Here is a 25,834-nt window from a genome sequence, read left to right on the forward strand (position 1 = left end):
GGCGATTGCGGAAAACAGCAAGATAATTGCTCAAAACATTAAAAGTAAAATTGCCGTATTACTATTGTTGCCACCATATCATTGTTATTACCAGCAACTTCAGGTCTGGGTATGCATCCAAAAGAGTTGAAAACAGGGTCTCGAAGAGATATTTGCACATTTATGTTCATAGCAGTATTCCTATAATAGCCAAAAGGTGGAAGCTACCCAAGTGTTCACCAACAATAAATCGATGAATAAAATGTGTCATATATGTGTATATATATATACATATATATATATGGTAAAATAGTCTTAGAAAGGAAGAAAATTTTGGAGTTCCCGTCATGGCTCAGTGGAAAAAAATCTGACTAGCATAGCATACATGAGGACCCAGTTTCTATCCCTGGCCTCACTCAGTGGGTTAAGGATCCAGCATCGCTGTGAGCTGTGGTGTGGGTTGCAGACGCAGCTCAGATCTGATGTTGCTGTGGCTGTAGCATAGGCTGGCAGCTACAGCTCTGATTTGACCCCTAGCCTGGGGACCTCCATATGCTATGAGTTCAGCCCTAAAAAGCAAAGAAAAAAAATAAAAGAAAAATTTGACCCATGCTGCCACATGGATGACATGTGCTAAATAAAACAAGCCAGTCTTTGAATGACAAATACTTATATGAGGTTCCTCAAGGAGTCAAATTCATATATAGGGCATAGCCCTTTTTCTGTTCTTCACTTTATTGCAATGGTTGCTTTATCATTGTGGTCTTTATTATGGTGATCTAGAACAGGACATGAAATATCTCCGAGATATGCCTATAAAAAAAAGGTAGAATGGTGGTTGCCAGGGGCCTGGGAGTTGGGGAATGGAGACTAACTCTTTAATGGAAATAGAAGTTCAGTTTTACAAGGTGAAAAAATTCTGAAGATCTCTTTCAGAGCAATGTGAATATACTTGTTACTCAACTGTATACTTAGAAATCGTTAAGATGGTAAATTTCACTTAAGTGTTTTTACCAGAATTAAAAATTTGGAAAAAAAAAAAAAGAGGAGTTCCCCCTGTGGTACAGTAGGTTAAGAATCTGACTGTGGTGGCTCAGGTCGCTTCAGAGAAGCAGGTTTGATGTCCAGCTCAGTGCAGTGGGTTAAAAGATCTAGCATTGCCACAGCTGTGGCATAAGTTGCAGCTGTGGCTTGGACTCAATGCCTGACACAGGAACTTCCATATGCTGCTAGTGTCGCCATATAAAGGAAAGAAAGAAAGAAAGAAAGGAAGGAAGGAAGAAGAGAGAGAGAGGGAGGGAGGAAAGAATGGAGGAAGGAAGAGAAAAAGTAAATTTAAAAGATATACTTTTACTCTTCTTGATAAAAATGAAACAAAATAAAACAAAACAACAAGACAAAACCCCCCAAAACAGGTTTTTAACCCCCCCTTTACTACTGACTAATAGAAAAATCTGTGGATAGTGTATAAAATTTGGAAAATACAAATAAGTTAACAACAGAAAATCAAATACTTTTGCAATAGAGCTGCACTTACTGACTTGCTTAAAATAGTAAATGACAAAAATGAGGAGGAAAAGTAACTTTATAAGAAATAATCTGGCAAGAAGTTACTCAGCAGGTGATCAAGGTTAATGTCATCCATGATAAGGCAGGTTGACATACTCATAACCAAGGTCTAATAAAACATCAGAAAAACTCATATTGAGGGATATTCTGCAAAATACATGTTCCATGCTCCTCAAAAAAAATTGATTGAATGTCAGAGTTCCCTAGTGGCCTAGTGGTTAAGAATGTGATGCTGTGAGCGCCATAACTCAAGTTTGATCCTTGGCCAGGGAATTTTCACATGCCGCAGGTGCAGCCAAAAAAAAAAAAAAAAGGGGAAGTTACAAAAAAACATGAAAGTCTGAGAAGCAGTCACACCCCAGAAGAGGTGAGGAGACAAGATGAGAAAATAAAATGTGGAATCCTGGAAGAGAAAACAGAAACTAGGCATGAATCTAATGAAATCCGAATTTAGTACAGAGTTTAAAGTTAACTTAATATTTTGCATCAGTTGTGACAAAATTTTTCTGTAAATATAAAACTATTGCAAAATTAAAAGACATTGAAAAAAACCACCCAAACATATCATTAGAGAGAAATGTTATAATTTAATCTGAATTCAGTACAGAGTTTAAAGTTAATATTTTTGCATCAGTTGTGAGTCAGGAATTCTACTTCCCTCTACTGCCACTTGGCCACAGAAGAACCCTGCAAGTCTGGTTGACAGCCCTGCACAGATACCATGCTACAGTGCCTTCTCAGGAACCAAAGACTTGGAGTTCCTGTCCTGCCTCAGCAGTAGTAGACCTGACTAGTATCCATGAAGACACAGGTTCGATCCCTGGCCTCACTCAGTGGCTTAAGGATCCAGCATTGCTGTGGCTGTGGCATAGGCCATCAGCTGTAGCTCTGATTCAACCCCTAGCCAGAGAAATTCCATAGGCAGCAGGCGTGGCCTTAAAAAGCAAAAAAATAAAAAATAAAAAATAAAAAAATACAAATTTGGAGTTCCTGCTGTAGCACAGTGGGTTAAGAATTCAACTGCAGGAGTTCCTGTCTTGGCTAAGGGGAAACGAAATTGACTAGGAACAATGAGGTTGTGGGTTTGATCCCTGGCCTTGCTCAGTGGGTTAAGGATCCAGTGTTGCCATGAGCTGTGGTATAGGTTGCAGACGTGGCTGGGATCTGGCATTGCTGTGGCTGTGGCTGTGGTGTAGGCCAGCAGCTGTAGCTCTGATTAGACCCCTAGACTGGGAATCTCCATATGTCATGGGTGTGGCCATAAAAAGCAAAAAAAAAAAAAAAAAAAAGGATTCAACTGCAGTGGCTCACATCACTTTAGAAGCGTGGGGTTTGATTCTGGCCTGGTGCATTGGGTTAAAGGATCTGGTGTTGCCACTGCTGTGGCGTAGGTTGAAGCTGCAGCTCAGATTCAGTCCCTAGTCCAGGAACTTCTATATGCCATGGATGCTGCCATAATAAAATAAAATAAAATAAAAAATAAAAATTTACAATGTAATGGTTTTTAGTATCTGCAAAGAGTTATGCAACCATCATCACATATCTGTTACCTCATATTCCACATGAATATTATTCCAAATTGTCTTGATAGCAGACTCAATGAAAATAACATAACTGAATTGTGTAGATGTTTATCAGTACACTCCTTTCCTGTATAACTCTGTTCTAAGATTTCCATCCATTCTAATTGCCAATTGTGCAAATACTGTTGTGGATTCTCCATTAAAATAAATATTCAAAACTTAAAAAATAAAGAGCAATGGTGATGGAGAGGATGAAGAAGAGAGAATGGAAGAGCTAAAAAATTACGCAGGTGAAAAGGAAGGAAGGAAGGGAAGAAATATCAATCAGTAAAAAATAAACTTAACTCTTCTGATGGCCAGTTGCCTGCCCCCTCTTCCTCAGCTTATGATGTATTTGCCCACCCTATCTGTGCCATGATCTTCCTTGAGTCATAGGACATGAACTAAAAGTCAGTATCAGCTCTGTTCATGTTTAATAGAAGAAACACCAGCAGTAAAGATATGGACTGACAAAGCAGCGAGAATAAGAGAAACTCCTCATCCAGAGGAAATGATCATTCTGGAATGAGTGAACAGGGATAAGCCTCAAGGAGGAGGCAGTTTGTTTGTGAAGCCTCATCCTCATTTTAGGGCATCCCCATCTGGAATGACTCAGAGGAATCATTGCAGAAATTGTAGTGGTACAGCATATGATCAGCATGCTGAAAAAAGCAGTGCTTCTTTCATAATGGGAGCTGTTTTTCTCACAGCTGGTCATCTCACCCACTGTGTAAGAGAAAATCAGATCCAAAATGTTATGGCAGATACCCAGCAGCCCTGCGCTGCAGCGTGTCAGCTCTGGCGACAGCCCCGTGGCTGTAGCGTACCAGCTCCGGCAGCTTTGCGGCTGCAGTGGATCAGCTCTTTTACCCGGTGAGAAGCCAAGCAAGCACTCGGAGAGTTGGAGAACTCAGTTTTATTACGCCGGCGGGCTCAGAGGAGATCGCTCTCCAGAGTCTGAGCCCAGAAGAAGGGTTTCACAAGGCTTTTATGGGCTACATCTTCCGGGTCCAAGCTTGACTAGTTGGACTGGAGTGACATCAGGCAAGGTAGTATATGCGGAAGCAGATGCATGGGGGAGGACTGGTTGGGGCAGTTGGCTAGACTTTGCTTAGTCATCATGGCTGGGGTCTCTCCTTTCTACATTTTATTGGGACATTTTCTCCTACAATGTCACAATGAGAGCCAGGCCATCAGCCAAAGAAAGCCATGGTAAGATGGGCAACATTCACTCTCCTCTAGGATTGGACTTAATGAATATGCTGCAAAGGCTACATGCCCAATCAAAGGAGTCCTGCTTTACAGCCTTAGGAAGTCAGTTCCTGTGAAAGACCAAATATTCAAGATCCTGTCCTGTAAGAAAGACCCATCCTTGCTGTCAATCAGTGATAGTAAAATGTATCTGGAATAGATTAGCCTGTCCCTCAAAACCATTTGTATAACAAACATTTTCTAGAAACCTACTGGGTTTCCAGCACTGGATGAAGAGTGGTGAGCAATACAGAATCCTTTTATCTCTGGAACATTTCAATCTATTGGGGAAATTTCAGACTATTAGGATACTGCGTAATTAATAACAGGGAAATTAGAAGAACTGAAGGTGGGCTTGGGCTCTTAGGAGACCCGTAGTGAGATTGAACCCAAGATGGGAGAACAAGAGCAGATCTCATGTTCATCCCCACTGACGTAAGACTTTAATACTAGGTGCCTGATCTAGGGTCACTCTATGCCCAGAACTTAGCCACTCCTTCTCAAAAAATTCCCAGGGTATTTAGATATACCATCTAGATGCCATATAAGAAATGGATTTGAATACTGGGGACAAAATTGGATTCTTTCATCTTTACAAATTAAGATCTCATACCTGGTTTAACACAGTCTCAAGAATGAACCATAGGAACAACGTAAGTCCCCATCAATGGACAAATAGAGAAAGAAGCTGTTTATATATATATATAATTGAATATTACTCAGCCATAAAAAAATGAGGAAATTCCTGCCACTTGTGACCACATGGGTGGACCTTGAGGGCATTATGCTACTTGAAATTATAGGGATAGATAAAGACAAATGCTGTTTGATCTCACTTATATGTGGAATCAGAACAAACAAACTGGAGTTCCTGTTATCGTTCAGAGGTTAAGAATCCCACATAGTGTCCATGAGGATAAGCCTTCAATCCCTGGCCTTGCTCAATGAGTTAAGGATCTGATGTTGCCTCAAGCTGTGCTGTAGGTCATAGATGCGGCTCGAATCCTGCATTGCTGTGGCTGTGGTATAGGCTGGCAGCTGCAGCTCTGATTCTACCCCATATGCTGCAGGTGCAGCCCTAAAAAGGAAACAACAACAAACAAAAAAAACTCATGGAGAAAGAGATCAGATTTGTAGTTACCAAAGATGGCTGGTGGGGGGAGGCAGAATTGGATGAACTTAGTCAAAAGATACAAAGTTCCAGTTATAAGTTAAGTAAGTACCAGGCATGTAATGTACCCCATGACAATTATAGTTAACACTGATATGTTATGATATGTAGGAAAGGTAAGAGAGTAAATCCTAAGAATTCTCATCACAAGGTAAATTTTTTTTCTTTTTCTTTGTTTTATACCTATACAATATGATAGATGTTAACTAAATTTATTGTGGTAATCGTTTCATGGTATATATATGTAAGATTGAGACAGAATACTAACTCAGGAAGTTAGTGTAGGAGCATGGGCTTCAAAGCATTCTTTGATATGGCTATTGAGTAATATTTGTGGATTTAGGGGTCCAGGGATTAACATCCCCACAGGCCTTGTTTACTATAGGGAGTGTACCTACACCCAGATGGACATTAATCTCTAATCCCCTATGACTCAGTTTACAGGAAGAAAAGAGCAAAGAAACCATGAGACCTACAGGACATTTTCACCCCTAAAACCCCTATTGGATAAGGACCCATATAGGTAATTGAGCAAGGCCAATGGGAGGAAACCACATCTTTCTGAACCCCATGTTTGTACCCCCCCCCATCTTTAAGGTATAAAAACCCCTATAGGACAATGGGGCGGGGGGGGGGGGAGGGCTCTTCTCCCTGCTCCCAGTAGCCCTGGGAGCTATTTGCTTTTCTTTAATACAGACTTTGCTTGCTTGCTGCCCATGTATTTGTGGATTCTTTGACTGTGTGAACAAGAACCCGGATTCCGGTAACATCTTTCCAGCATCAAATTAATTATGCTGTACACCTTAAACTTATCCAGTGATATAGGTTAATTACATCTCAGTGAAACTTGGGAAAAAAGAATAAACCTTGGAAACCATACTGGAGCCACTGCCAGGAGGACTGCAATTCTGTAGTTTATTTGTACATTTCCCATCCACTAGAAGGAACACTGCAGAGGAGGCCAAAGGTCAAGGGAAGAAAAAAATACTTCTCCCTTTTGTCACCGAGCAGGGCCCTGTAGGGCTCCTGGGCACACAAGCCTTTCTGTGTCCTACATTTCTTGTGTTTAGGGAACAAGCCTCGGGTTCCAGGACCTTCCCTGCCTTCCGAAGGGCAGGTTCAAACAGTTGCTAATCAGAGAAAGGAGGGGAGGCAGAGACCAGAGAGGAACGGTCAAGTGAAGCCTTGGGGCAGGATTCTGATTCCTTCTCAAGAAATATGCATAATAATATCTTTAGCCTTCAGCAGAATTAAAACCCCCAACAAACGGAAGGTGTTAACTACTTGATGAAGCACTCTTCATTCTTAAAGGAGGATGACCAGAACCAGTCCTGGGGCCACTAAACACCAGCTTTGAAAGATAATGCAAGCTTGCCTCTACCCTGATCCTTATCTGTAGCCTTATTTTCCACTCCCCAAACTATAAAACCACCTCCTAATCTCTCCCAAAGGGGGCACAGTCGTTAAGGCATTAGCCTGCTGTGGCCCCCTTTGCTGGCAAAGCAGTAAAGCTTTCTTCTCCTTCACCCCAAACTCTGTTTCCGCATTTCTATTTGGCACGGTGGACAGGGGCCAAATTTCCTCAACACTTTGTGCTAAAGTTAGAAATAGAACAACCCAGAAGAGATCAGAATTCACTCTTCCTTCCTCAGAATTCTGCCCAGCTGCTTTTCTTTCCTTAGCAATTTATTTGGGAAATGTATAGGTTTTAGAACCACGTAATGAGCTGGAGAAAATTTTTGAACTAATCTAATTCTCTTCTATATTAGAAGAAAACCCGTGGCCAGGCCGAGGCTGTCCCTTGTCTGACACATTCTTCAAGGGGCCCAGATTGCCCGTAACATTCTTCCTGCTATGTTAGATGGTCACAGTTATGGTGTACATATTAGCAGAAAGTGTCCTCACAGCAGCAGAAAGCATTCTGTGGTGCAGTTTCAATTCCTGGCCTGGGCACGTCTGTATTTTGTGGGCACAGACAAAAAAAAAAAAAGTGTTTTTTGTTTTGTTTTGCTTTTTGTCTTTTTAGGGCTGCACCCCATGGCACATGGAGGTTCCTAGGCTAGGGGTCGAATCGGAGCTGCAGCCGCCAGCCTACACCACAGCCACGCCAGATCCGAGCCATGTCTATGACCTAAACTACAGCTCACGGCAATGCCAGATCCTTGACCCACTGAGCAAGGCCAGGATCGAACCCACAACCTCGTGGTTCCTAGTCGGATTCGTTAACCACCGAGCCATGATGAGAATTCCCAAGAGTATTTGTTTTTAAGTAAGTTTTGGGGGTAGTTTGTTACCCATTAATGGGTAACTGGAACACTTTTTAAAAAGCAAATATTCATCATAAGCTCATAGCAATATTTCAAATCAAATTTATGATGATTTTGGGGTTCCCATCCTGGTGCAGTGGAAATGAATCTGACTAGGAACTATGAGGAGGTGGGTTCGATCCCTGGCTTCGCTCAGTGGGTTAAGGATCTGTTGTTGCTATGAGCTGTGGTGTAGGCCAGCAGCTACAGCTCCGATTAGACCCATAGCCAGGGAACTTCCAGATGCTGTGGGTGCAGCCTTGGAAAGACAAAAAGCCAAAAAGCCAAAAAGCCAAAAAAAAAAAAAAAAAAAAAAAAAAAAAAAAAATTATGATGATTTTATTCTTAACTTTTATTTTTATTTTTATTTTTTTGCTTTTTTTAGGGCCAAACCCACAGCAAGTGGGGAGGTTCCTGGGCTAGGGGTCCAATCAGAGCTACAGCTGCCAGCCTAAGCCACGGCAACATCAGATCCCAGCTGAGTCTGCAAACCACAGTTCACAGCAATGTCAGATCCTTAACCCACTGAGTGAGGCCAGGGATCAAACCCACAGCCTTATGGTTGCTAGTCAGATTCATTTCCGATGCTCCACGTTGGGAACTCCTATTCTTAGCATTTTTATTTGTATATTTGCATCTCTTTTTTTCCTTGTGCGGAAACACTTGGTTCCTGATGTATACACAATTATTTTGGAATATGTATACAAATGCTTGTATTTATGTATGCGTATGTGTACATATGTAATTTTCAGAATAACATTAGTTTTATTACAAAACTATAAAATATGAAACACTTTTAGGATTATTTTGTATCTTTATTATCTTTATTTGGGAAGACAAACTATTATTATTATTATTATTATTATTATTATTTTGGTCTTTTTGCCTTTTCTAGGGCCACTCCTGTGGCATATGGAGGTTCCCAGGCTAGGGGTCTAATCAGAGATGTAGCCTCTGGCCTATGCCAGAGCCACAGCAATGCCAGATCTGTGCCATATCTGCGAACTACATCACAGCTCACAGCAGTGCCAGGTCCTTAACCCACTGAGCAAGGCCAGGGATTGAACCCGCAACCTCATGGTTCCTAGTTGGATTCGTTAACCACTGAGCCATGAAGGGAACTCTCAAGGCAAATTATTTTTATCTTCTACATAAACATATTTTAAGATAATTATAAATCTATGTTATTGGGCACACATTGTATAAAGATGTAATTTGTGATTTTAATAACATAAAGGAGTAAAATTGTAAATGAGTAGAGTCTTGTATGCTAATGAAGTTAAGCTCATATCAATTCAAATTAAAATATAATAACTGTACTACATTGAATATAATTTTTATTGTAACCAAGGAAAATATCTATAGAATACATACAAACTGAAATTTAAAAGAGAATTAAAAGTGTCCATTACAAAAATTCAACAAAATGCAAAAGCAGATAGTAATAGAGGAAATGAGAGAGAAAAAAAGCTATAAGACATACAGAAAACAGATATCAAAATAGGAGAGGTAGGCCCTTCCTTTTCAGTAATTACTTTAGATGTAAACAAATTAAACTCTCTAATGGAAAGGCAGATATTGGCAGAATGGGATTTAAAAAAACCCATTATATATAGATATACTGTGTACCTGAGACTTACTTTATATCTAAAGGGACAAATATGTTGAAACTATAATGATTAAAAGGCATTCCATGCAAACAGTTGTCAAAAGAGACCTAGGGTTGCCTATATAAACAATAAAATGATAGTAAGTAAAAAACTTGCAAGAAATAAAGAGTGAAATTATATGTTGATAAAAGGGTTGATTCATCAAGAAGCTGTGACAATTATATACATATATGCACCAAATAACAGAAAACCAAAATAAAAGAAGAAATACATTCTACCTCAACACTTCACTTTCAATAATGGTAGAAAAACCATATAGAAGATCAATAAGGAATCAGAGGATTTAAAGAACACTATAAACCAATTACAAAATGTATATGCCAATGATGGTAGAATACACATTCCTCTCAAGTGATGTGAAATATTCTCCAAAATAGATCATATGTTAGGCCCCCATGGAAAGCCAAGCCCTCCTGGTCAGGTCCTCCCCTTTTCTGGAAACTCTCCAGGGCCTAGAGTGTCAGGGCCCTGATGGGATTTAGGACCCTAGACATTTGAGCAAAATGGCTTGGAGACTTTTGCCAGGTCATTCTTTGCGTAGTATCCCTAGCTTCCTATCTGGTCCACTATGGAACCAGCCCATGAACTCCTCTGAACCGTGGTCTTGTTATTCATTAGAATTTTTATTGTAATCCATTCGATGTCCCCAGGTGTCCCAGTGCAGCCTCCTCCACTTTCCCACCCCCACCTAGACTTGGGGTTTGGCCCCCAGCCAGAACAGCGGAACCAGCCAGGCCCAGGTGTCTGACTTGGGCCCACACAGCATTTCAAAGTTGTCCTACATTTCTTTCCATCCGCAGTTTACTTCTCTTGGGCCTCTTGGCTCTCAGGAGGCAATGTGGGTGGTGGGGTGTGAGAGTGAAGGCATTTCTGGATCTTGATGTTTGTTCAGGAATGAGGGGCAGAATGTGGTCAAGAGAAGGCCTCTGAAAATCAGCTGAATCTCTTAGGCTTAATTCTCTGATATGAAGGGATTGAATGGAGGCACATCCTTTACTGACAAGCTATTGCAATAGCTTGAATTACAACAGAGGAACACATTTTTCTCCCACTCAGTGATGCGGATATATTGTACACATCTTCTTGGGCAGCCCAGGATAGAATACTGGTAGATATATTCTGAAGAGGGTAGGAAGATAACAGAGGTCCTGGTTAGACTTGGGATCTGACAGGTAATGTTGCCAAAGGAGCAGTCCCTCCCTTCCTTTCTGTCCCTTTAGGCATAACCTGACTTGAAGACCCTTCCACACAAGGGGCAGTCTCCTTCCAGGGCAACTCACCTTTTTTTTTTTTTTTTTTTTTTGGTCTTTTTAGGGCCACACCTGTGGCCTAAGGGTTGAATCAGAGCTGCACCTGCTGGCCCATGCCACAGCCTCAGCAACATGGGAGCCAAGCTGTGTCATCGACCTATACCACAGCTCACAACAATGCCAGATCCTTAACCCACTGAGCAAAGCCAGGGATCGAACCCACATCCTCATGGATACTAGCCAGGCTCATTACCACTGAGCCACGATGGGAACTCCTAGGGCAACTCACTTCTGCTCCCAACACACCTACATACATCTAAGGCGCAGGAGCTATAACAAACATGCTCTACCAGGGATTTAATCACTGAATATCAGAAATGGAAAGGAGTTTGGAGAGCATCCATTAAAACGCAATCATTGTTCAGGTGAGAAATTGTTAACTCAGAGAAAGGAAGTAGCATGTATTAGACCATGAGTTGTGTAAGTTTCAGAACTCATAGGACTAAAGAATTCTGACTCTAGATCTAGTGCTCTTCTTTTCTGCTATGTCAAATCATAAAATTTAATTTCCCATCCCCATGTTTTCTCCTGCCGTCATCTTACCTCCAGTGAAATGATGAGTATATACTTCTTTGGTCTGGCATGTAAAATCAGGATATTTGGGCTGACAGGAACCTAAATTCTTTCTGCAGTTCTTGCCAACAAATTCATCACAGGAAGTACAAAATGTAATTCTCCTTGAAGGATCTGGACATAATGTGAGAACCATGGGATGAGAAGGAGGGATACCAAGTAGTTAAGGGGAAGGGAGAAATGCTGCTGCTGCGGGTGTTGGGACTGAGGCCAGGATCCTAGACTTTCCCTCTGGGGAAACTCCCTGCAGAGCCCAGACTTAGGAAGGAATCTGTTTTAGGAGTCCTAGTGTTACCAGGAAGCCCTCTCCTTTCTCTTTAAGCTCAGGCTGCAACTGTGGCTTCTGAGGGGCTCTTAAATGGGCAGCTCATCACTGGTAGGATTGGTCAAGGTTAACTGAGAGAGGAGACCCAGGCTCTAATGGGGGAGAGGAAGGAGGAGGATCTCTCTTCTGAGTTATTAAGACCTGCGTCTTAATTGATAGAAAAGGTAATATTGCTTTTTAATGTGCTCATCGATAGACCTCCAATGATTCTTTAACATCCCTTCCTGTCACACCACTCCTGGAGTTAGAGTTTGGTGGAGCTACTGGACCACAGCAACAGCAGGGTCTTCAGGAAGAGTTTTCATGGTGGGGAAGGGAATTTGCAGGAGCCAAGGGTTCAGCAGCCTGGCTCTAGCAAATGCTGTCTCTATAGCATCTGCTCCTCCAGAGCAGGACTTCCTAGGACATTACTCCCTGAGCCCATTACCTTGCCCCCTTTGCCTCCCTACCTTTGTACTCACCCTGTGTGGGAGACCAGCAGAGAACCACATAGGCTCCTGGAAGCAGGAGGAACAGAAGCCAGTCCATTTATGTTGGGGAAAGGACAGTGAGGCAGGCAATGCACCTTCAGGAAGGGCTCAGGAGTGGTGCCCTAGGCAGGCTGTGCAGTGGAGATGAAGCCGTGGTGCCCTCTCTGTTCTCCTGCTCTGTGAGTTATGCCTTGGGCTGTAAAAAGTACTGTTCATTTACCTGTATTGGAGGCCCTGCCTCTAAGAGAGTGGGTGTTCTGCTTCCTCACCCCATTCCGCAGCCAGTGTAGGGCCTAGACTAAGACAAAGGAATTTGCACAGGAAAGAGATGAACTTACTCACGATGTAGCCAAAACCTGGCCTCTGTACACCCACACCAATTAAGTCTCTGAGATAGAGTTTTGGGTGTGTGAAGCAGAAGGAACTGCTTTATTGCTTTGCCAGGCAAAGAAGGCCACAGTAGGCTAAAAATGTGTCCTATCTTGAAAGGAGCGTAACAGGGGGGTTTATAGATTTAGCTTGGAAAAAACAGAGCTGTTAATAAGGATTAGGGTGTCTGCGTTCTTTTCCCTCCATAGATCATTTCAAAGTCCTCAAGGCTGGAGTCAGGTGATCTGGTGGTGATGGTTTCTGGTGGTCTTTGGGGTTATTGCACCTTAACCTTTTCCTGCAGTGAAGATAGCTCATAGAAGGAAGGGGGTGTTAGCGAGTGCTTCAAAGGAAAAGAAAATAATAGGCATGCAACATAACTCTGACTAGAAAGTAATCATTAGTAAAAGAAAGCAATTAAGCAAAGAAGAAATCATTTGAGAAAAGCCAATTAAAGCAAGTTAGTGGGCCAAGGCAGGGCAAAACATAATGGAGACTGTTTTAATTGGTGATAGGGATAGAGTAGGATAGTTATATGGGCAGTTGTAGAGGTCCCAGGAGGGGACTATAGAGAGGGGAAAGCTAGGGAATTTTGGGAGACCACTGTAAGTTAATGATCACTCAAGAAAGCCATTGAATGAAGCAGACTTGCTTAACTCTAAAACCATATTTATTTGAGATATGCCTCAGGTCATTAAATGAAAGAGAAAATGGGGCCTGCATTCAAGTTCAGCAAGATAATGATCCTTGGAATTAAGGACAGGAATTTAAGGGAAAAAATGACATTCCCAAGTAGGAGACCCTACAGAAATCTGAGATGATTCAGCATATTTTAGCATGTGTTACTATCCTTCTGCTGATTTGAATAAGCACCCTGACAGTCCTAGTTTGACCTCATAGGGTCAAATACTCTCTTATCAAATATGAAAGAGGAGCTAGTGATGTAAGCCTGATGTCTGCTCGAAGAATGAGGAAGAAGGCAGTCTTTTCCCTACTCCCCACTTTCCGTGGATTATAATAATGTAGCCCACCTAATGCTTGGGGCAGAGCCTCCTTGCTTGCCCACTTGTATCCCTCACAAGGGTCCTATCTTAATAAATCTATTTCTTGCCTATCACTTTGTCTCTCCTTTAATTCCTTCTGTGCTGAGACATGAAGAACCTGAGCCTCAGTAAGTCCAGACACCAGGTAAGTGCTTCTAATGGAAAAACCATGGGTTCAACCCTAACCTGGGTTTCAGCTGGGTTCAAGTCAGAGGTGTTTTGGTTTCAGCCCTAGATAGCCAAGATGCATATCTAGGGAATAATTTCAATGAGCACAAACTCTTGCTTCTTCCCATACACTTAAATTATTCATTTAAGATATGTTTTTTGTGCTAAGTAGTGATCTTTTGATGTTCAAAAGATGTTTGTTTGTTTTTTCAGGAAAAATTCCTTTATATCCTGGCTCCTCCCTTACCTCTTTGGAAGTTCTTCAGAGCTATGTGAGAGGCTGTCTCCTGGGCTTTAATCCTCAGTAAGGTCCCCAAATAAAACTTAACTTGCAGTGTTCAGGTTGTGCATTTTTCTTCAGTTGGCAAAACATTTGCAGTGTTTATAACAGAGTAGGTATTAGAAAACTATAATCGGAGTTCCCGTCGTGACGCAGTGGTTAACGAATCCGACTAGGAACCATGAGGTTGCGGGTTCGGTCCCTGCCCTTGCTCAGTGGGTTAACGATCCGGCGTTGCCGTGAGCTGTGGTGTAGGTTGCAGACGCGGTTCGGATCCCGCGTTGCTGTGGCTCTGGCGTAGGCTGGTGGCTACAGCTCCGATTAGACCCCTAGCCTGGGAACCTCCATATGCCTCGGGAGCGGCCCAAGAAATAGCAACAACAACAACAAAAGACCAAAAAAAAAAAAAGAAAACTATAATCATTGTAATTGCTATCTTCTTTTTTTTTGGCTGCACCCACAACATATCAAAGTTCCCAGGCTAGGGGTCAAATTGGAGCTGCAGCTGCTGGCTTACACCACAGCCACAGCAGTGCAGGATCCTTAACCCATTGAGCTAGGCCAGGGATTGAACCCACATCTGCATGGATACTAGTCAGGTTCCTTACTGCTGAGCCATGACAGGAACTCCTAATTGCTATTTTCTTAAGAGAAAAACAGTCTTTGACTAATAGCAAAAACAAAAACAAAAACAAAAACAAAAATTTCTAGGAGGGGATCAAGATGGCAGAATAGGAAGACTTGACACTGACCTCCACCTTTAAACACATCAATAATACATCTATGTGTAGAATCATTCTCACAGAGATCCAACTGGAAACTGGCAGATCTCCTAGACCACCAAAGCTGAGAGATCTGCATATAACTGGGTAGGATTGGGGAAAGACATCAGGACCTGGTGCCAGAGAGCCCCTTTGCCTGCTAGGAAATCCTCTGGGACAGACAGAGCTGTGGAACTGACTTCAAGTCTTCTCCAAGAAGATAAAATTCAAAAAGCCTCTGGCCTATATAAGAATTACCACACCTTTCTCACCCCACATGTCTCATTGTGAAACTGACAGCACTTATGACTTGAACCCAGCTAGAACCCAGGTTGGGACTTGAACCCACGTTGTTGGGACTCAAACCCAGCCTAAATCCAGACTGGGACTTGAACTCACTGTTTTTAAATTAGAATCACTCACCCAATGTCTGGACTTACTGAGGTTCAAATTATTTGTGAATTCAGTGAGAGACAAAGTAATAGGCAAGAAATAGATTCATTTAGATAGGACACTTGTGAGAGATGCAAGCCAGCAGGCAAGGTGGCTCTGTCCTGAGAATTAGGTGGGCTGCAGTTTTATAATCCAAAGGAAATGGGGGTGGGAAAAGACTGCCTCTTCCTCTTCCTTGGTATCTGGTAAGAGGATTTGACCCTATAAAGTAAAACTAGGACTGTCGTGGTGCTTATTCAAGTCAGCAAAAGGGTGGTCCTTAAATTCCTGCCCTTGGTCTGAACCTGAATGCGGGCTTCACCTCATCTCTCACCCAATGACTTGAGGCATATCTGTGTCTCCACTAGTCAAGCGAGGCTGCCTCATTCTGATTGTCCTCCCACAATTATTAACTTACACTGATCTCCCAAAGTTCCCCAGTTTCCCTCTCTATCTATGGACCCTTAGTGGGACTTCTACAATTTCCTATGTAACTATCCTACTCCATCCCTATCATTTGTAGTGCCCCTTCTCCCACCTTGAGCAACATGGCTTACTCCTTCCTACCCCCTTACTAGGAATGGTGTGTGACCCACTCCTCACCTCACCCCTAAAGGGGCATTATCCACCACCAACCAACAGCAAGTGTATCATAAGACCCTTCTTTCCCAAACCAATCAACAGGTCAGCAGTTATATCATAAGACCACACCTCTCTCCCTGGGCTATAAAAACAGACAGAACCATGAGCTTGTTTTCTCTGTCTGGTCATCAGGAATCTCTTATTTTTCTTTTCACTCTGATATGAGTTTGGAAATTCTCTCTCCAACCCACACATAGACCATGACAAGAGAGGCTAGAAAACTAGATTCTACTGGTGAGGAGCGTGTGAATGTGGCCTTACTAACAATCAGAGTGGAGAGATGACACTGGCAGCTGCTACCTGGATGCACTGTCCAATCTGAAGGATGCACGAGGAGGCCCCACAAACACAGGCAGAATCTTAGGTAAGCCTTCCCTGGGAGAGGACTGGATCTAGCTGTGTAGAAACAGCTTGGGGGGCCTGGTGTGTGGTCTGGGCAGAACCATGAAACCCATTTGTCAGGACACATGATGGTGGTGGGTCCTGCCATGGCAGACTTTGGTGGCGAGCCCATTAGGTGGTGCCACAGAAATGCACAGAGGCTGGGTGCTGAATCTCTGGTGGACAGGCCCTGGGCAGGAGGACACAGGGATTTGTTTCCTGATGGGAACATTCTGGCTCTGGCCACTCCACACCAAGTCTTAGAGCCAGATCCTGGGAGAGATCGACCACAGAGTCCTGGGCAGCAGCACAACTACCTCAGTTCCTACAGCCACAGTGCCCTCGCCCTCAGCCCAGTCCATTCCACACCATAGCCTAGTACTAGGTCTGGGACAAACACAATGGAGAAAGGGATGTTTCTTTTGGCTGCTTCTGGGTGGAACCAGGGACACCTGCACAGGTGGCATATAGGTTCACTGTGACCACACAGGCCTCACTTGCTTCAGTGGGCACCTCCTGTGGGTCAGGGCACACACACATGGGCAACAAAGTCTGATCAGACCTGACCCTCAGGGCTTCTCCTCCAACACCAAGGGAGCAGACCCCACCCTATCAGGGCTGTGATAACCTCAGAAGAGAGAGGAGTTCCCCTCAACATCTAGTGGAGATTGTAGACACTGCAACACCAATCACACATTATCAAAGGGATAATGGCCAGCACACCCTGAGGAGAGACATGGCTGACAACTGTATCAAAACCAACCCTCACAACAAAAATATCAGACTCACACAGTCTACACAGGGATACTTCCACATAAAAACATCCCTTCAAGACCATATTCAATAACTAGTTCTCCTAAATTCATAGACAAAGTTAAAAAAAAATGGAAAAACAAAGGAACTACTCCTAATTAAAGAACAAGAGGAGTTCCCATCGTGGCTCAGTGGTTAATGAATCCAACTAGGAACCATGAGGTTGTGGGTTCAATCCCTGGCCTCCCTCAGAGGTTTAAGGATCCAGCATTGCTGTGAGCTGTGGTGTAGGTTGCAGACGAGGCTCAGATCCTGCGCTGCTGTGGCTCTGGCATAGGCTGGTGGCTACAGCTCCAATTAGGCCCCTAGCCTGGGAACCTCCATATGCCGCAGGTGTGGCCCTAGAGAAGACAAAAAAAAAAAAAAAAAAGGAACAAGAGAAATCGCCTGATTTCTCACCAGTCTACTGGAACCTAAGTTCAAAAAGGACGTAACAAAAACTCAAAGACATTGTCACTATATTGTTTTTTCTTTAAAGCATCATTCTACCCGTTTTACAGATTTGGAAATGGAGGCTAGAAAAGTTTAAGTGATTTGTCGTGGTCAAAATGCTAGGGAACAGAACTGAAAGCCTATCACCAAAGCCCATACAGCTTTTCTTCCTCAGCTGTATTGAAGTATAATGACAAATAGAGGGCCCAAATAAATAAAATCTGATAAAAGAGGAGAAAATTGCAACTGACATCACAGAAATACAAAGAATCATAAGCGACTACAATGAACAATTATACAGCAAATTGAATAACCTAGGAAAAAAAAAAGGTTAAATTCAGAAAAACAGATAATCTTGCAAGACTAAATCAGGAAGAAATAGAAAATCTGAACAGACTGATTACTAGTCATGAAATTGAATTAGTAATAAAACAAACTTCCAATATACAAGGGTCCAAGACCAGATGGCTTCAAGGGTAAATTCTACCAAACATTTTTAAAAGATTTAATACCTGTCTCAAATTATTCCAAAAATTGAAGAGGAAATAAATGTTTCCAAACTCATTCAACAAGACCAGCATTATTGTAATAGCAAACCAGAGAAAGACATTACAAAAAAAGAAAATTTCAGGCAATATCTGATGAACATAGATACAAAGAGCCTCAACAAATATTAGCAAACCTCATTCAACAATACATTAAAAGTATCATACGGCATGATTCAGTGATTGTTCAACATTTGCAAATCAACCACTTTAACAAAATAAAGGATAAAAATTGTATGATCATCTCAACAGATGCAGAAAAAAGCATTTGACAAAATTCAACATCCCCGTTTTGGCTAAAAATTCTCAGGAAAGTTGTTATAGAGGGAATATACCTTTACATATTAAAAACCAGGGCACAAACCCACAGCACAATATTCAATATTGAAAAGCTGAAAACTTTTTTCTTTAAGAACAGGAACAAGACAAGGATGACCAGTCTCACAGCCCTGGACATATTAAATTTTAAATGCTCATCAAATGGAGATTTTAAAAAGGCAGTGGAGGGTTTAGGGAGGACAGTAAAGATTTGTGAGTCATCAGGGTAGAGAAGGTATTTAGAGCTATGATATGTGATCACTAAAGAGTTAATTAAAGGAGTAAGAAGACCAGAAACAGAGAAAGTCATATCATGTCCACAGCCTCAGATTTTTGGTACTAAATAGGAAAAGAACCTGAAATTCAACTCACTGAGTATTATTATAATAATTGTTGTTGTGGAGTTCCCGTCGTGGCGCAGTGGTTAACGAATCCGACTGGGAACCATGAGGTTGCGGGTTGGATCCCTGCCCTTGCTCAGTGGGTTAACGATCCGGCGTTGCCGTGAGCTGTGGTGTAGGTTGCAGACACGGCTCGGATCCTGCGTTGCTGTGGCTGTGGTGTAGGCCGGTGGCTACAGCTCCGATTCAACCCCTAGCCTGGGAACCTCCATATGCCTCGGGAGCGGCCCAAGAAATAGCAACAATAACAACAACAACAACAACAACAACAAAAAAGACAAAAGACAAAAAAAAAAAAATTGTTGTTGTTTTGTACAGTTCTTGTGCACCTGCTTGCATAGAGGCTGTATCAAAGGAGCACAGTGTTTTTAGTCTGGTTTTCATGCTGTAGCCCATGCTCCTTGCTAAGAATCCTCTTGAATGAATTCAGCCAGATTTGTGTCTGTGATTATCTTTTGAGGATCCACCCAGAAGAATAAAGGGCATTGAAATAATGGAAGTAGCAAAAATGGGGTCCTCATCATAGTATCTTTGGATCTGAATGCCAGACTTCTGTGTATGGGAGGAAGTTTTCTGGGATGAGGATGGAGTGAGGAATTGTTACAAGAAACTCAGTTTTACTTTTTTCCTTTTAGGGCCGCACCTGTGGCATATGGAAGTTCCCAGGCTAGATGTCTAATCAGAGCTGCAGCTGCCGGCTACACCACAGCCACAGCACCACCAGATCCAAGCCTCATCTGCAAACAATGCCACAGCTTGCAGCAATGCCGGATCTTTAACCCACTGAGAGAGGCCAGGGATCAAACTGCATCCGCACAGACGCAATGTCAGGTTCTTAACCAGCTAAGCTGCAATGGGAACTCCTCACTTTCTTAGACTGCGCGTGAGCATACATTCTCAGGAAATATCCACGATATGGAAAGGAGGCTGGTCCTCTTTCTAACCTTGGATTGTCAACATTTGGCACATGTTTAAGTCTTTGAAATTATAAGAGCTTTTTTTTTTTTTCCCTCTTGAGCATATTTGTATCTTCTAAATGTACTAATGCCCTCATAATCCTTCTCCACCCACCTCTGGATGGTGCCAAGAGTCCTGGTGTTGCCTGTTCCCCTTCTCACCTGACTAAGCTCTTCACCTCTCATCTGCTGCCCATTTGAACTTTAATGATCAGAAATTATCTCAGCTCAAGGACTCAAAAAAAAAGATGTTCTGTTCTAATCACACAGGCAGGATCCAAGGCTTTTCCCAGAGTTATTAGAATTAAATACCACTGAACCACCTCCTACCCTGGCTTGAGCTATGTGAAACTCCCAAGATGACCCCTCCACATCATTGCCCTTCTTTGAGAGCAAGATTCAATCTGATGTCCCCTGGTGCTAAGTCATGGCCAGAGATGTGCCTCACTTAGGGCCTCCTCTTCTTGACTTTGGTTCTGCAACACCACCTTTCCTAGTTTCATCACTTTAATCCTCCCTCTGAGCCTTCTCCCAAATTGAAGTGCTTCAAATAATCTCTCTTGCCAGCTCCTAGAGCCTTCTTTCTTCGTTCCTCCAAGCAGCTTTGGCATCCTAGCTCTGTAAAAACAGCCTTCCTCTTACTCTGAGGATCAGAAGCAAGGCTTTCTTCTCCAGCCAATGCTCGTAAGACTCCACTTCAGTCTTAATAACAAATGCTTACATATTGAGAAAAGAATAAGCTCCAAGTGAACAACATGAAGGTCATAGCAAGAACGGTGATAGTGGGAATGGAGAAGGAAATGAGAGTCATGATATTTTGAAGACAGAACAGACTGGACTTGGTCATTTGTTTAATGTGGAATGAGAGGGGAAGAGGAGTCAAAGATAAGGTTGACTGTTTTCTTTTTATATCCAGTTTTTAAAATTTTTTAATTTTTTTAGGGCTGCACTTACAGCAAATGCAAGTTCCCAGGCTAGGGGTCGAATCAGAGTTGCAGCTGCTGGCCTATACCATAGCCATGACAACGTGGGATCCAAGCCACATCTGTGACCTATACCACAGCCTTTTGCAATGTTGGATCTAAGGATCCAGGCCAAAGATGATACCTGCATCTTCATGAACACTATGTTGGATTCTTTTTTCTTTTTTTGCATTTCTTTTTAAAAATTTATATTTCATTACACTTTTATCTCTGTAATGTATATTTTTTAATTTTGTAAAATATAATTTAATGATTTTTATTTTTTTCCATTATAGCTGGTTTACAGTGTTCTGTCAATTTTCTACTGTACAGCAAGATGACCTAGCCACACATACATATATACATTCTTTTTTCTCACATTATCATGCTCCATCTTAAGTGACTAGATATCGTTCCCAGTGTTATATAGCAGGATATGTTGGGTTCTTAATTCACTGAGCCACCAAGGAACTCCCAGTTTTAAAATTTTTTTAATTTTTAATTTTTTTATTTTTTATAAAAGTATAGCTGATTTACAATATTGTGCCAATTTCTGCTGTCAGCAAAGTGACCCATTTATATACATAAATATATATGTTTATATGTAAGTGTGTGTGTGTGTGTATACACACACACACACACACACACACATTCTGTTTCTCATATTATTTTCCATCATGGTCTAACCCAAGAGATTGGATATAGCTCCCTGTGCTATTGTGAATAGTGCTGCAATGAACATAGGAGTGCTTGTATCCTTTTGAATGAAAGTTTTGTCCAGATATATGGGATTGCTGGATCACATGGTAGTTCTATATGTAGTTTTCTGAGGAACCTCCATACTGTTTTCCATAGTGGTTGTACCAGCTTGCATTCCCACCAACAATGTGGGAAGGTTCCCTTTTCTCCACACCTTCTCCAGCAAATTTTTTTCCCTTTCTTTTTTCTTTTTAGGTCCACACCTCTGGCATATGGAAGTTCCCAGGCTAGGGGTCAAATCGGAGCTACAACTGTCAGCCTATGCCACAGCCACAGCAACACTGGATCCAAGCCTTGTCTTCAAACTGCACCACAGCTTGCAGTAATGCCAGATACTAGTGAGGCCAGGGATGGAACCCAAATCCTCATGGATACTAGTTGGGTTCCTTCTGCTGAGCCATAATGGGAACTCAGAGCATTTGTTATTTGTAGGCTTTTTAATGATGGTCATTCTGATCGGTGTAAGGTGGTACCTCACTGAAGTTTTGATTTGCATTTCTCTAACAATTAGTGATGCTGAGCATTTTTTTCATGTGCCTACTGGCCATCTATATGTCTTCTTTGGAGAAATGTCTGCTTAGGTCTTCTGTCCTTTTTTTAAATTTTTTTTTTTCTGAGTTGTATAAGTTGTTGGTATATTTTAGAGATTAAATCTTTGTTGGTTGCATCATTTGCAAATATTTTCTCCCATTTCATAGGTTGTCTTTTCATTTTTTTTAAATGATTTCCTTTGCTGTGCAAAAGCTTGTAAATTTGATTAGGTTTGATTGGTTTATTTTTGTTTTTATTTCTATTGCCTTGGGAGACTAACCTAAGAAAACATTTGTTTGGTTTATGAGACAGGATTTTCTGATCTGACTGTTCCTTCAAACTTTGAGCTAGAAGAAACAGTTCTTTCCTTGCTGGTTCATTGGTATAAATCCTATGGGTACTGGGAAAGCCCCAGGAGCATCAGGCCATTGGGCTGCACTGGAGCAGTAACTGTGGTTCTTCACATTGTTGACCTTCCTCATTACATGTGGCTTCTGCCTAAGCTGAGACCTGCTTCCTCAAATCCTGGCACTCAACACCAGCCCCGTTAACCTATTCAAAAATGTCATTAGGTGAAAAATATCTTAATTACCAATGAACTTATTTTTTATTCTCTTTCAGATTCTTTTCCCATAATTATCACATAACATGGGTAGAGTTCTCTGTGCTATACGACAGGTCCCATTGGCCGATCATTCCATACACCTCAGTGTGCAAGCCAACCCCAAACCCCCAGTCCATCTCTCCCCCTCCACCCCCATCTGTCCCCTTTGGTGACCATAAGTTTGTTTTCAAAGTCTGTGAGTCTGTTTCTGTTCTGAAAATATGTTCATTTGTATTCTTTTTAAAGATTCCACATATAAATGATATCATATGCTGTTTATCTTTCACTGTCTGACTAACTTCACTTAGTATGATAATTTCTAGGTCCATTCATGTTGCTGCAAATGGCATTACTTCTTTCTTTTTATGGCTGAGTAATATTCCATTGTATATATGCACCACATCTTCTTTATCCCTCTGTTGATGGACATGTAGGTTGTTACCAATGAATTTCAAGATATTTTATTGGAGTTCCCGTCGTGGTGCAGTGGTTAACGAATCCGACTAGGAACCATGAGGTTGCTCAGTGGGTTAACGATCTGGCGTTGCCGTGAGCTGTGGTGTAGATTGCAGACGTGGCTTGGATCCCGCGTTGCTGTGGCTCTGGTGTAGGCTAGTGGCTACAGCTCCGATTCAACCCCTAGCCTGGGAACCTCCATATGCCGTGGGAGCGGCCCCAAAGAAATAGCAGAAAGACAAAAAAAAAAAAAAAGATATTTTATTGTATTCACTGTAGAAAGTAGGTGTATGTCTTTTAAAAAATAATGGTAACTGATTGAAAAGTGGACTTCCATTCAAGAAACATCATTTTTATTATTTTGCATGGTAATATTGGAGATGCAAATCAAAAATCTTAAACTGTAATCTGAACGTCTTCTAATCATATACATAAAGACATAATTGAGTACTTACCCAGTCACTCTCAGAGTTGAGTAAAACCCTGGGCTACTCTTCTGGACAAATTGTACCTCTAGAATGCTGTGATGGAGAGAAAGGCATCATGAATAAAGGAACCATACAGATTTCACATAAGGTTTGGAGCAATAGGGAAAAGGAATCATTCCTGACTACTTTGAAGCCATGGGTATGTAATTTATTATATAATAATTACTATTTTTTGGTGCCCTAAGAGAATAAGAAAAAAGGATTAGGGGCACTGAGAAAAGGTATGGAAAAGGGCCTGGTATGAAAATCAGGTATTATGGGATACTAATACTAGGAGCACGAATTTGAGATTTTAGGGAAAAAATTAGTCAATAAAATGGAGTTCAAATATAAATAAAGAAATTCAAATGGCTTGGTAAAGCTGGGAAGGGAAAATTTCTGCTTTAGGAGAAGTGGTAATAATATCATTGGAGTGTAATTAAGTGAGGAGATAGTTTCCAGCAGGGCAAAGGAAGAAAACCTTCCCTTTTTTCATGTGGGCTGCTATTAAAGAACTAGGGAAGATCCCTGGTGGTGCAGCAGGTTAAGGATTTGGTGTTGCCACAGTTGTGGCATAGGTTCCACCTGTGACTTGGATTCAATCCCTGGCTCAGGAACTTCCACATGCTGCAAGTACAGTGGAAAAAAAAAAAAAAGAACATGAAGTATTCAATTTAGGAGTTCCCGCCATGGCAGCTGGTGCCGTGGGTTAATGATCCAGCATTACTGCATCTGTGGCATAGGTCACGGCTGTGTCTTGGATTTAATCGCTGGCCCAGGAACTTCCATATGCTGCAGGTGAAGCCATAAAAACAAACAAACAAAAAGAATTAAATATACAATTCCTAGAAGAAAGGGAGGGCAGATCTCAAAAGATCAAAGACAGGAAGGTAAAGATGAAAGCAGATGCTGAAATTCAGGACATTGAGAGGAAGGAAAGGGACAGATCTGCTAGTGAATAAATATGCAGAACACAAAAATCAGTGATGTTGTGGGAGTTCCTGTTGTGGCTCAGCAGTAATGAACATGACTAGTATCCATGAGGACACAGGTTTGATCCCTGGACCTGTGCAGTGGGTTAAGGATCCAATGTTGCCCGTGAGCTGTGGTGTAGGTCACAGACGCTGCTAGGATCCTGCGTTGCTCTGGCTATGATGTAGGCTGGCAGCTTTAGCTCAGATTCGACCCCTAGCCTGGGAACTTTCATATGCTGTAGGTACAGCCCTAAAGAGCAAAATAAAAAACAAAAACCAAAAATCAGTGATGTCGTGTGTGTGTGTGTGTGATAATACATGATTATTTTACCGTGTTAGTTCAGAAATTCACTCAGACTACTAGGTGTCATAGGTAAGCAGTTAATTAGTTATATCCTCTTCTTCCTTCCTCCCTGCATGGAAATGTCAGTTTGCTCTTCTGGTATATAGTAACAACCTCCAATGTACTCTGGAAGGACATCTCTTCCATACTGTCACTCTTGCTGTCCCTGCCTCTCAAGCCAACATCTGGCTTAACCCACTTCCCCCTTTGTTGTAGACCTACATTTTGCACTCTTGCAATCTGCTTCCTCTCTGGCTTTGACTTAAGTATGGGCACAGACCCTTTCTTTAATTCCTTGCAATGACAGCAGAGACTAAGCTGCAACACCCATCCCAACTGAAAGGTATAAGAATAACTTAAGGCAACTGACAGAAAACTTAGAATCAAATACTAGACTGGACTGTTCTTAGAATCCACAGGTCCAATCCCATCAACAGGAATTTTACATTCAGCCACCCCCCCAGTCGAATACCTAGTCACTCTCAGAGTTGAGGTCACCCCCCACCCCCGCCAATACCTAGCCCAACATCGAGTGGGAAGGACCAGCTTACCTCCTTCCAGAAGAAATCCTCTCAAACCTCTTTCTCTTCATAAAAGTCTGACTCTCAACTGCCAGGAAACTCCAAGTAGGGTAGCAGTTTTTTCCTCAGCTCTCAGCTTATACCCCAGGGTTAAATTTGTTCCAGGATGATTGACAGTAGGAAACTGTTCCCCTTAGGATTATCCTCTGTCAGTGCCTCTGAGTCTAACCTCTCCATTTCTCTTCCCATCCCCTACAGTACTGCCTTTTAAAGGCTCTGTGCTCAGCCCTGTTTTGGATTTCCTGCATTCCGATTATTCACACACATGCATTCTCTCAACTTTAATGAGCATCTCAGCATCTTACCCATCTGGGCCCAATTTATCCTTGTATTCTCCCCAGAATGTGGTATAATGAAATGACCACAGAACACAGCATCAAAAATCTTGAGTGCTAAGACAAATAAATCAGGTCTAGGACATACCTGGGCA

General features: G+C 42.0%; 1 protein-coding gene and 2 long non-coding RNA genes across 3 annotated transcripts in view; 1 reads left to right on the forward strand and 2 right to left on the reverse strand.

The window, feature by feature from the left end:
• The window catches only part of ST3GAL4 (ST3 beta-galactoside alpha-2,3-sialyltransferase 4), a 1,054,305-nt gene that overhangs the window by 458,796 nt on the left and 569,675 nt on the right, over positions 1 to 25,834 (forward strand). The gene's annotated exons all lie outside the window — the stretch shown is intronic.
• LOC146399916 (uncharacterized) lies at positions 686 to 25,584 on the reverse strand. The gene is made up of 3 exons (XR_014815566.1): positions 25,375 to 25,584; positions 23,495 to 23,560; positions 686 to 1,951 (listed from the first exon to the last, which is right to left on the reverse strand). It is a non-coding gene; the product is annotated as an uncharacterized LOC146399916 (long non-coding RNA).
• LOC110255455 (uncharacterized) lies at positions 9,159 to 12,486 on the reverse strand. The gene is made up of 3 exons (XR_002335719.2): positions 12,178 to 12,486; positions 11,362 to 11,505; positions 9,159 to 10,627 (listed from the first exon to the last, which is right to left on the reverse strand). It is a non-coding gene; the product is annotated as an uncharacterized LOC110255455 (long non-coding RNA).

This window comes from Sus scrofa, chromosome 9 (genome assembly GCF_054392235.1).
Source record: "Sus scrofa isolate SSC_HxYL_T2T_F1_AM1 chromosome 9, Sscrofa_HxYL_maternal_Yorkshire_Landrace_v2.0, whole genome shotgun sequence".
Lineage (NCBI taxonomy): Eukaryota > Metazoa > Chordata > Mammalia > Artiodactyla > Suidae > Sus > Sus scrofa.